Source organism: Cervus elaphus, chromosome 20 (assembly GCF_910594005.1).
Source record: "Cervus elaphus chromosome 20, mCerEla1.1, whole genome shotgun sequence".
Lineage (NCBI taxonomy): Eukaryota > Metazoa > Chordata > Mammalia > Artiodactyla > Cervidae > Cervus > Cervus elaphus.
The window spans coordinates 46,868,233-46,878,453 of record NC_057834.1 but is presented as its reverse complement, the minus strand read 5'-3'; the positions used below and the strand labels follow the sequence as shown (position 1 = coordinate 46,878,453).

The 10,221-nt window shown below is 43.2% G+C and overlaps 1 non-coding gene across 1 annotated transcript; it reads right to left on the bottom strand.

The window, feature by feature from the left end:
* Nucleotides 1-5,050: 5,050 nt before the first annotated feature.
* LOC122678393 lies at nt 5,051-5,214 on the bottom strand. The gene has a single exon (XR_006336080.1). It is a non-coding gene; the product is annotated as a U1 spliceosomal RNA (small nuclear RNA).
* Between the last annotated feature and the right edge of the window lie 5,007 nt (nt 5,215-10,221).

Sequence of the window (10,221 nt, the reverse complement as noted above, 5' to 3'; positions counted from 1 at the left end):
CCACCAGATGGACTGTGCTCAAAGCAGACAGCATTTACTATGCATTGTTCTTGCTGAAAGTGTTTATCCTGTGTTTACTATTGAGGTAGATATCAGATAACTGCAGAATTTAGACCTTTGAACCAGACAACTGGCCAGTTTTTCTTCAAACAGTCGATGTTTGCACCAAAAAGACAGCAAAAAGGAAAAGAGATGTTTTAGTCTCCAAAGGACTAAAAAGATCATGTTACTTTATTTCTTTAGTCCTTTGGAACCTCAAACATCTCCTCAGCTTCCTGTAGTTGTTTTTGATGCTCGTGACATTGACTTGTTTGCAGAGGATAGGTCAGTTGTCTACACAAAGGTCTACATTTTGGAGTTTTCTGATCATTTCCTCATGAGTAAATTCAGGTGAACCCTTTTTGCCAGGAATACCATCTAGTACATGCTGTGTGCTTCCTAGTGCAGCCTGTTTGGAGGCTAAGAGTGTCCACTTTACCTGTCACCACTATCATTATTTTAGCATTGAACACTGTTATGCAGAGGCTTAGAAGATCTGTTCATTGAAAAGACAGGCTTTTGTGTCTGTAATGAGTAATTTGATGAGTGGTATTTTGAGCGTGTATGAATATCATATTCTATGATGCTCTTTCTGTAAAAATATTACCATCCTTTATTGATCCCTGATGTGTGTCAGTTATCGTATCTGTGGTATTGCCAGATTTGTGCTCTGGAAAAGACAATCCCTACCCCTAACATATTATTAAAAATATTTTTGTGTTTCAGTGTGGACCCATGCTTTTTTAAAATTCAGTGTTATAATCCCTTATTTTCTTACATTTATTTTTAATTGGAGGCTAACTGCTTTACACTGTTGTGCTGGTTTCTGCCATACACCAGTGGGAATCAAACGTAAGTATAAATATGTCCCCTCCTTCTTGAACCTCCTTCCCACCCCTCCCCCACCCACAGTCCATTATTAACATGATTGATTTTATTAATATAAAGACTCTGTTTCTCATGTGGTGTGCTGTGCTTAATTGCTCAGTCGTGTCCAACTCTTTGCACCCCCATGGACTGTAGCCCCCCTGGCTCCTGTGTCCATGGGGATTCTCCAGGCAAGAATACTGGAGTGGGATGCCATGCTCTACTTCAGAGGATCTTTCCAACCCAGCGATCGAACCCAGGTGTCCCCCATTGCAGGCGGCTTCCACCAGGGCAGCCCGAGAATACTGGAGTGGGTATCCCATCCCTTCTCCAGGGAATCTGACAACCAGTAATTGATCCGGGGTCTCCTGAATCCCAGGCAGATTCTTTACCAGCTGAGCTACCAGGGAAGCCCCTTTGTTTCTCCTATTCAGTTTTGTATCTTAAACTCCTCTCCCATCTTTTCATCTATGTTTACCATTTGTAGTAGATGGTCTCTTCTCTGTTTCTTTCTCTGTGATTTTATTTTCTTTGTGTATGCATATTTGTGTGTGTGTGTGTGTGTGTTTTGCTTGGTATTTTGGAAGGCCTGGATAGCTAGTTAGTGCACTAACATTTTTGACACGCTAGTCCTTTAGTATTTTGTCACATTTCTAATATTTGAAGTATATGTTTTAAATGTTATTTATCAACCTCAACTGCTTACTACTGTGATGATCGAGGACATTATTTGCTTTTTTCTTCTGTCTTTACCTACCTGATAGTATTATTACCTTATTGCATTATTTCAACCCAATCAAATGTATGGCCTTTATATACCATATTTTCCCTACCTTTTTTTGTTAATGTGCTAATTGGTAGGGTAGAGGTAGGAGCTGGAGGAGGGGCCCACTGGGTCCTTTCGACCCCCTGGTGGCACAAGATGGCTGTCCCACTCTGGGAGAACTAGCAGCCTCCCTGCAGAAGTTTGAGGGTGTACCTAGGCTGCCCCCAGAGCAGGGCCCACAACACAGTGGCTTAATAAATCTACAATCACATATATTCAGTGATGACCAGATGTACAAAACTCAGTTTCCTGTCAATTCTTGATGAGCAGATTTCATCTTTAAAGATTTCTCATGATGGTCTGAGGACTTCTTAAGTTTGATATACCTAATACTTTTTTTCTATTGCTTTGATACAGTACACACACCTTGGCTAAATATAAAGAACTATCCACAATCAGTTCCATTGATTTTTGAAAAAAAAAATATTGTCTTACATTGTAAGTTTTGCTGAGATGTAGAATGTAAATTGATTTTTTTTTCACTGGGGATAAAGAGTGATCTGGAGCTTCCGGACATTTTTTCTTTTAGAAAGCAAGTCTTTCAGCTCTCCTAGGATAGGTCTTAGAACTGACCATTCCAGGTCTATTGCCCCTAGGTATCTATAACTTTCTCTATGATCCTTTCTCACTATCTTTTGTTCATTTCTATTCTGTTTGATGCTTTCATTTTTAATGCAGTGTCCCTTATTAGTTTCGATAAATGTGTTCTCTATGTACCTCGTCATGTAGCCTTTTTTTTTCAAAGAATTTTCTTTACCTTCAATTTTTTTTAATCTCTGCCAGTTCCAACTTCTCATTTCTTCTTTCCTGTCTACTTCTATCTCATGTTCTGCATTTTTAGGTAAAATATTGAAGTTTTTTCCATGTGTATCTGTCTACAAATGCTTTGTTCAGAATAATTCAAAATATGGATGCCATTTTACATTTCCCGATGTTTTTTGTGTGATTTTGAGGCAATCTTCTCATTTGCTGAAATTTTTGACTCCACCTGCAATGTGGGAGACATGGGTTCGATGCCTGGGTTGGGAAGATTCCCTGAAGGAGGGCATGGCAACCCACTCCAGTTTTCTTGCCTGGAGAATCCCCATGGACAGAAGAGCCTGGAGGGCTACATACAGTTCTTGGGGTCCACAGAGCTGACACAACTAAGCACACAGCACTGGAAAGAACATAGCTTTGACTGGAATATAGTTGGAATAAAAGTTTAAATGTCCTTCCCTGGTTATTCTGACATCTGTGTCAGCTCTCGGTCACTCATAAATGATCACTGTGTCCCTTCATTGTGAGTCATTTCCCCTTCCTCTTTGGATACCTAAAAATTGGATGGAATACCAGACATTGTAAATGTTATCTTGTTGGGTGCTAGATAGTTTTGTGTTCCTATAAATGTTGAGTTTTGTTCAGGGTTGCCCTTAAGTTATTTGTAAACAGTTTGATGGTCTCAGGTCTTGCTTTTATGATTTGCGAAATGGTCTGGAGCAGCTGAACACTCAGTCTAGGGCTAACAAATTCCTGTTGAGCTAAGACTTCCTTGAGTACTCCACTCCACGATCTCCTTAATTACAAGATTATTAGTATTTTCTAGACTACCTGTTGAGGGCAAGCATGACTGTGAGTGCCAGGCTGTCTGTTCTCTCTGAGCCTGTGGAAGATTTCCCCCTGACTTTGGGGAGTTTTTCCCAGGGCTGCACTGATCAGTACTTTGCTGCCCTCTGGAGGAGCCTCCTTTGCAGGGCTCTCCTGATTACCCTCACCATCTCTCTTCTCCCTGGGAGTTTGTCCTATGCACTCTAGCTCCTTTGACATCCAGGAACTTGTCCTCAACTCAGCAAGGTCCACTGGGCTGGTTTTCAGTTTGCTCCTGGTGCCTCGCTTGGGAACTCTCCGCGCAATCAGTTGGAGCCATTGGAGCCATTGTTTCCCATCTCTCAGGGATCACTCCCTGTCCTCCTTCACCTGATACCAAGTCTCCTGAAAATCTTTGTTTAATGTCCCCAGTCTGACTTTGTGGTTTCAGCAGTTCAGTAAACTTAGTTTCTATTAATTGTATATGGGTGTGGGGACCCTCTGAACTCAACTTGTGAAAAAACCATTAAGATTCGGAAAGAGTTCTACATGGTACAGAACACAGGTTCCCACTAAAATCTTTTGAGGTCTGCATTTGGCAAACAACACACACAAAGACATCACACAAAGTGTCACGACTAGCAAACATCTTGGAAAGAAATCAGACATCATTGAGTGAGTGAACAACAACTGCAAGTATCTCAGTAGAAGTTTTGCCTGAGGTGTCTCAAAAGTAATCACACCCCTTCATTCAATTTCTTAAAGACTGGCTGACCTGCCTCTTGAGAAACCTGTATGCAGGTCAGGAAGCAACACTTAGAACTGGACATGGAACAGACTGGTTCCAAATAGGAAAAGGAGGACATCAAGGCTGTATACTGTCACCCTGCTTATTTAACTTATATGCAGAGTACATCATGAGAAACGCTGGGCTGGAAGAAGCGCAAGCTGGTATCAAGATTGCCGGGAGAAATATCAATAACCTCACATATGCAGATGACACCACCCTTATGGCAGAAAGTGAAGAAGTAAAAATTCTCTTGAGGAAAGTGAAAGAGGAGAGTGAAAAAGTTGGCTTAAAACTCAACATTCAGAAAACTAATATCATGTCATCCGATCCCATCACTTCATGGGAAAGAGATGGGGAAACAGTGGAAACAATCGCTGACTTTATTTCTCTGTGCTTCAAAATCACTGCAGATGGTGATTGCAGCCATGAAATAAAAAGACACTTACTCCTTGGAAGGAGAGTTATGACCAACCTAGATAGCATATTAAATAGCAGAGACATTACTTTGCCAACAAAGGTCCGTCTAGTCAAGGCTATGGTTTTTCCAGTGGTCATGTATGGATGTGAGAGGTGGACTATAAAGAAAGCTGAGTGCTGAAAAATTGATGCTTTTGAACTGTGGTGTTGGAGAAGACTCTTGAGAGTCCCTTGGACTGCAAGGAGATCCAAGGAGTTCATCCTAAAGAAGATGAGTTCTCGATGTTTATTGGAAGAACCAGTATTGAAGCTGAAACTGCAGTCCTTGGGCCACCTGATGTGAGGAGACCCGAGTGTGATTTCCAGGTTAAGAAGATTCCCTGGGGAAACAATAACGACTCAGTCCAGTATTTTTGCCTTGAAAAAATTTCACAGAGAAGCCTAGCAAACTACATTCCGTGGGAACCACAAGAGTCAGATACAACTTAATAACTAAATCACCACCAAGGAAACACAGACCAAGTCTGCAGTTATTACTTAGTTATCAGGGGAAATCGCGCAAGCTGTTCTCCACTTGCATAAATTACACAGTCGAGTTTCCTCTATTTGAGGAAATCGCAGAAGTCAACACACCCGGAGGGCAATGGGCAAGATTCGCCCTGGGAGAACCACCTTCTTGATCATGGGATTTCCTCTGCCAAGTAAGTATGAGTTGACCTTCCCCCTGCCCCCCGCACAGCCTTAGACCCGTTCACTGTACACACACGCTGACTTTGCCGTTGCCCCTCAATTTTTCCACTATCCTCCGCACCCTCTCCTTTCCCACGCCCCTCAGTCCCTCCAAATAACTCTTCTAAAAAAAAAAATCCAACAAAATCTCAGGAAAATTTCTGTAACCGGGGAAGTGGGTCGCCGGGAATAGGACCACCCTGCTGCAAGATTTACATAAACCAACCCCATTCACGACCTCTAAGGCGGCTTCTCTTCTTCAACCCAAGCCCGGCCCCACCCCTGTCGAGATGACCAATGGCGAGTCCCCTGTGACGGGAAGTGACGTCATGACTTCATCAAAGTTTGCAATACACCTACTTAAAACGATAGAAAAGGCCTGGGGCGTCATTGGTGGCCCAGGTGGTAAAGCGTCAGTTTGTAATACAGGAAACCCGGGTTCGATTCCTGGATCGCGAGGGTCCCCTGAAGAAATGGCTAACTCACTCCAATGCTCTTGTCTGGAAAAATCCATAGACGGCGGATCCTGGTAAGCTACAATCTATGGGGTTGCAAAAAGTCCAACACGACTGAGCATATAACCTTCACCGTTTAAATGAGACATACACGGGTTTTCATTTCTTTTTTTATTTAAAATTTTTATTTTTTATTTGGGTATAGTCAGTTAACAATGTTGTGATAGTTTCAGGTTAATAGCGAAGGGATTCAGCCATACATATACATGGAGATATGGACGGATTTTGCCAGGCTCCTCGGAGTCTGACCCTCCGGGCTGAATTGCACCCGGAGGAGAGAAATTTAGGGATCGTGTGTTACGCTGATGCAAAAGTTTTTAAGTAATAAATAAGTTGTAAAAACATGTCAGGAAGCAACAGTTAGAACTGGACATGGAACAACAGACTGGTTCCAAATAGGAAAAGGAGTACATCAAGGCTGTATATTGTCACCCTGCTTATGTAACTTATATGCAGAGTACATCATGAGAAACGCTGGGCTGGAAGAAGCACAAGCTGGACTCAAGATTGCCGGGAGAAATATCAATAACCTCAGACATACACACCACCCTTATAGCAGAAAGCGAAGGAACTAAAAATTCTCTTGATGAAAGTGAAAGAGGAGAGTGAAAAAGTTGGCTTAAAGCTCAACATTCAGAAAACTAAGATCATGGCATTCGGTCCCATCACTCCATGGGAAATAGATGGGGAAACAGTGGAAACAGTGTCAGACTTTATTTTTGGGGGCTGCAAAATCACTGCAGATGGTGACTGCAGCCATGAAATTAAAAGAGGCTTACTCCTTGGAAGGGAAGTTATGACCAACCTAGATAATATATTAAATAGCAGAGACATTACTTTGCCAACAAAGGTCTGTCTAGTCAAGGCTATGGTTAATCCAGTGGTCATGTATGGGTGTCAGAGTTGGACTGTGAAGAAGGCTGAGCACCAAAGAATTGATGCTTTTGAACTGTGGTGTTGGAGAAGACTCTTGAGAGTCCCTTGGACTGCAAGGAGCTCCAACCAGTCCATCCTAAGGGAGACCAGTCCTGGGTGTTCATTGGAAGGACTGAGGTTGAAGCTGACACTCCAGTACTTTGGCCACCTCATGCCAAGAGTTGACTCATTGGAAAAGACTCTGATGCTGGGAGGGATTGGGGGCAGGAGGAGAAGGGGACAACAGAGGATGAGATGGCTAGATGGCATCACCAACTCGATGGACATGAGTTTGAGTAAATTCCGGGAGTGGGTGATGGACAGGGAGGCCTGGCGTGCTGCAATTCATGGGGTCGCAAAGAGTCAGACACGACTGAGAGACTGAGCTGAACTGAACTGAAAACAGTGAATAGAAATACAGAGACAAAATAAAAGTACATGTATATTTCATGTGTGTAAACATATGGATTTAGGGTTACATCTCAAAGTACTACTCAGTGGACTTGTTTTCTGTGCAGATTCTTCCTGTTTCATTCTGAGGATATCCCAAGGACCATGGTTTTCCTTTGCTTACCATACAGAATACAAGAAATGAGGACTCTGAAATAGAAACTGATGACTAAAATAAGGGCAAGAAAGATGGCGTGTTTGCTTGGAGAGTGAGGTTTGTTTATTTGTTTTCTCTTACTGCAGAAGACTGGGTTAGACCTGAGGGTGGAGAAGTGGGAGGCTGGAGAAGACAGCCAACTTGTGTTTTCTGACCAGAGAGCAAGGGGAAATGGAGTAACTTGATCCTTGAGGTGCGTTTGGTTTAAGGGGGAAGGTGACTTCTGGAAAATCATGGGGCAAACAGCAAAGGAACTCAGCACGCAGTTAACTTCCAGGAAGAATCTTGCTTTCTGCCTCCCTTCCCCACCGCACCCCACCCCCCATTTCTCTCTCTGCAACCATCAGAAATAGATTCTGGCTCTTTTCATCTGACATAAACTTTAATCCAGGGCTAATAATACCTTAGAGAATCTCCAGAAAACTGGAGAATGAATTTATACAAACTGGGAGGAATAAAAAAGGCTGATGAAAGCGAGCACACAAACCAAATGGAAAGGACACTGGTGCCTTCTGCTCAGTGACAAACCCTCTAACTGCACAGCTGACCCTGTTGGGCCTGGGCACTAGACACCACCCGTGGTTCCATGAATTCTGCTGCACCTGGTTGGTGTTCAACTAAAGATCTTGTGGTGGGGGGATTCTTCTGTTGTAGTGGCCAGAAAGAATTTTCCCAGGGCCCACTCCTGTGTCTCTCACCTCCTATTAAATGCTGGAGTATTTGTAACTTGTAGGGAGTGGCCAGTTCCTGGTAATAGATCCATATCTTAGCCCCTCAGAAAACTAAGTGTGTGATCCTCAGAAGTTGCAGAATATGGAAAATTCCTCATCAAAGGAAAGGGGGGTTCAGATAGTAGTTGATCAAGATATAACAAAGGACAGCCCTGCAGCTAGCCCAGTGAAGAACATTATAAATTCAGTGCCCCATTTGACACAGTGCAACCCTGTGTCAAATAGACCAGGCACGCACAACCCTGTCTTGGAGCATACTAGACATTTATCCCTGAGTGCAAGCGAGGTTTCAGCCTCTTATATGGGGATGGTTGGTACCTCATCCAGTATTATTTACATTTTCTACACTGAGAATTAAACAGTTTGAAATTTCACATTTCTGGGGATAGAGTAATTGGTCTAAAGCTATGGTAACAAATTCCCACTGTAACTGGTATTAAATATTTTGTATTCACTGAGGTCCACTGTAAGACTTTCCTATTGCTACTTTTACATGTCACTACATATTTAGTGCCTTAAAACAACACACATTTATTATGATTCTGGAGGTCAGAAGTTCAAGATGCATCTCCCTGGGCTAAAATCAATGTGACAGCTGGATTCTGGTGGTTCTTGGAGATGCTAGGGGAGAATCCATTGCCTTGTCCAGCCTCTAGAAGATGCCCAGATTCTACTCTCATAGGCCACTTTCATCTTCAAAGCTAGTTACAACTGATCAAGTTATTCTCACAACACATTATTCTAACACCAACTCCCTTTCCTCACTCTATATGGACCTTTGTGATTCCATGGGGTGCCCATCTCAAGATCTTTAATTTAATCACACCGCAGAGTCTCTTTTGCCATGTCAAGTAACATAATCATGGATTCCAGGGACCCAGGTGTGGACATCTTTGGGGAAGCATTAGCCTGCCACCACAGCCAGAATCCTCAGTGACCACATTTCTGCTCCCTTCTGAAAGTCATCCAGGTGAAAGCAAGTCAGTCCACGGCTTCTTAGCGTCAGCCAGTCAACAACTGTGCCCTGAGCTCAGGTACTAGAGTCAGAGAGAGAGAGAGAGAAGGAGAAAGTCTATGGGGAGAGGAATCTGAGTAGCCAGTGCCTAGGAAGTTCCTAGGGACTAGAGCTGAGAGCTGCAAATGCCTTCATGAGAAAAGGCTGGGGAGGGTGTTAGGAACTGAATGTATATCACCACCACCAGCACCCACCACCACCTAATTCATATGTTGATACCTAATCCGTGTGGGGCTGTATTTGGAGAAAGCATTTTGAGGAAGATGTTGTTCAGTCATGTCCACCTCTTTGCGACCCCTGTGGTCTTCAGCATGCCAGTCTTCCCTGTCCTTCACATCTGGAGATTGCTCAAACTCATGTCCATTGAGTCGGTGATGCCATCCAACCATCTTGTCTTCTGTTGTCCCCTTCTCCTGCCTTCTATCTTTAAGGAAGTAATTAAGGTGGCTCAAATGGTAAAGCGTCTGCCTACAGTGCGGGAATCCACATTCGATTCCTGGGCCGGGAGGATCCCCTGGAGAAGGAAATGACAACCCACTGCAGTACTCTTCCCTTGAAAACCCCATAGATGGAGGATCCCGGTAGGCTACAGTCCATGGGGTTGCAAAGAGTCAGACACGACTTAGCGATATAACTCACTTGCATAAGCTTAAATGAGGCCATAGCCTTGGGGTCCTAATCTGATAGGATAGTGTCCTTGTAAGAAAAGAAATCAGAGAGCTTGGGCTCCTGCCCTACCCCAGCTCAACCACAGAGAAGAAGCCTGGAGAGGACCCAGTGAGAAATCTGCTCTAACATTTGCAAGCCAGGAAGAGTGTTTGCATCATAAATTGAATTGACATGACATGACATGAACGTGACATGAGTCTTTATCTTGGACAACCATCCTCCAGAATGTGTGAAAACAGACTGATAGGTAAGCCACCCAATCTATGGTAATTTTGTATGGCTTGCCTGAGCTGACTAATACAGGAGGTTGCTTAACCATTGGCCTAAGAATTTCTCCTACCTGGGCCTTTGTGGGATCTGCCCCAATTTTGTTCATTTCCTGTAATTAGTACTCACAGCCTGCTTTCCCTTATTAAGGCTTATCTGTGACTTTAGAATGAGAATTGATCACCTGGTTTAGGGTTTTATAGTATAAGTTATTCCATGTAACAATAACCTGCACAAAGGAGTTGGTTGTTTGTTTTTTTTTTTTGTA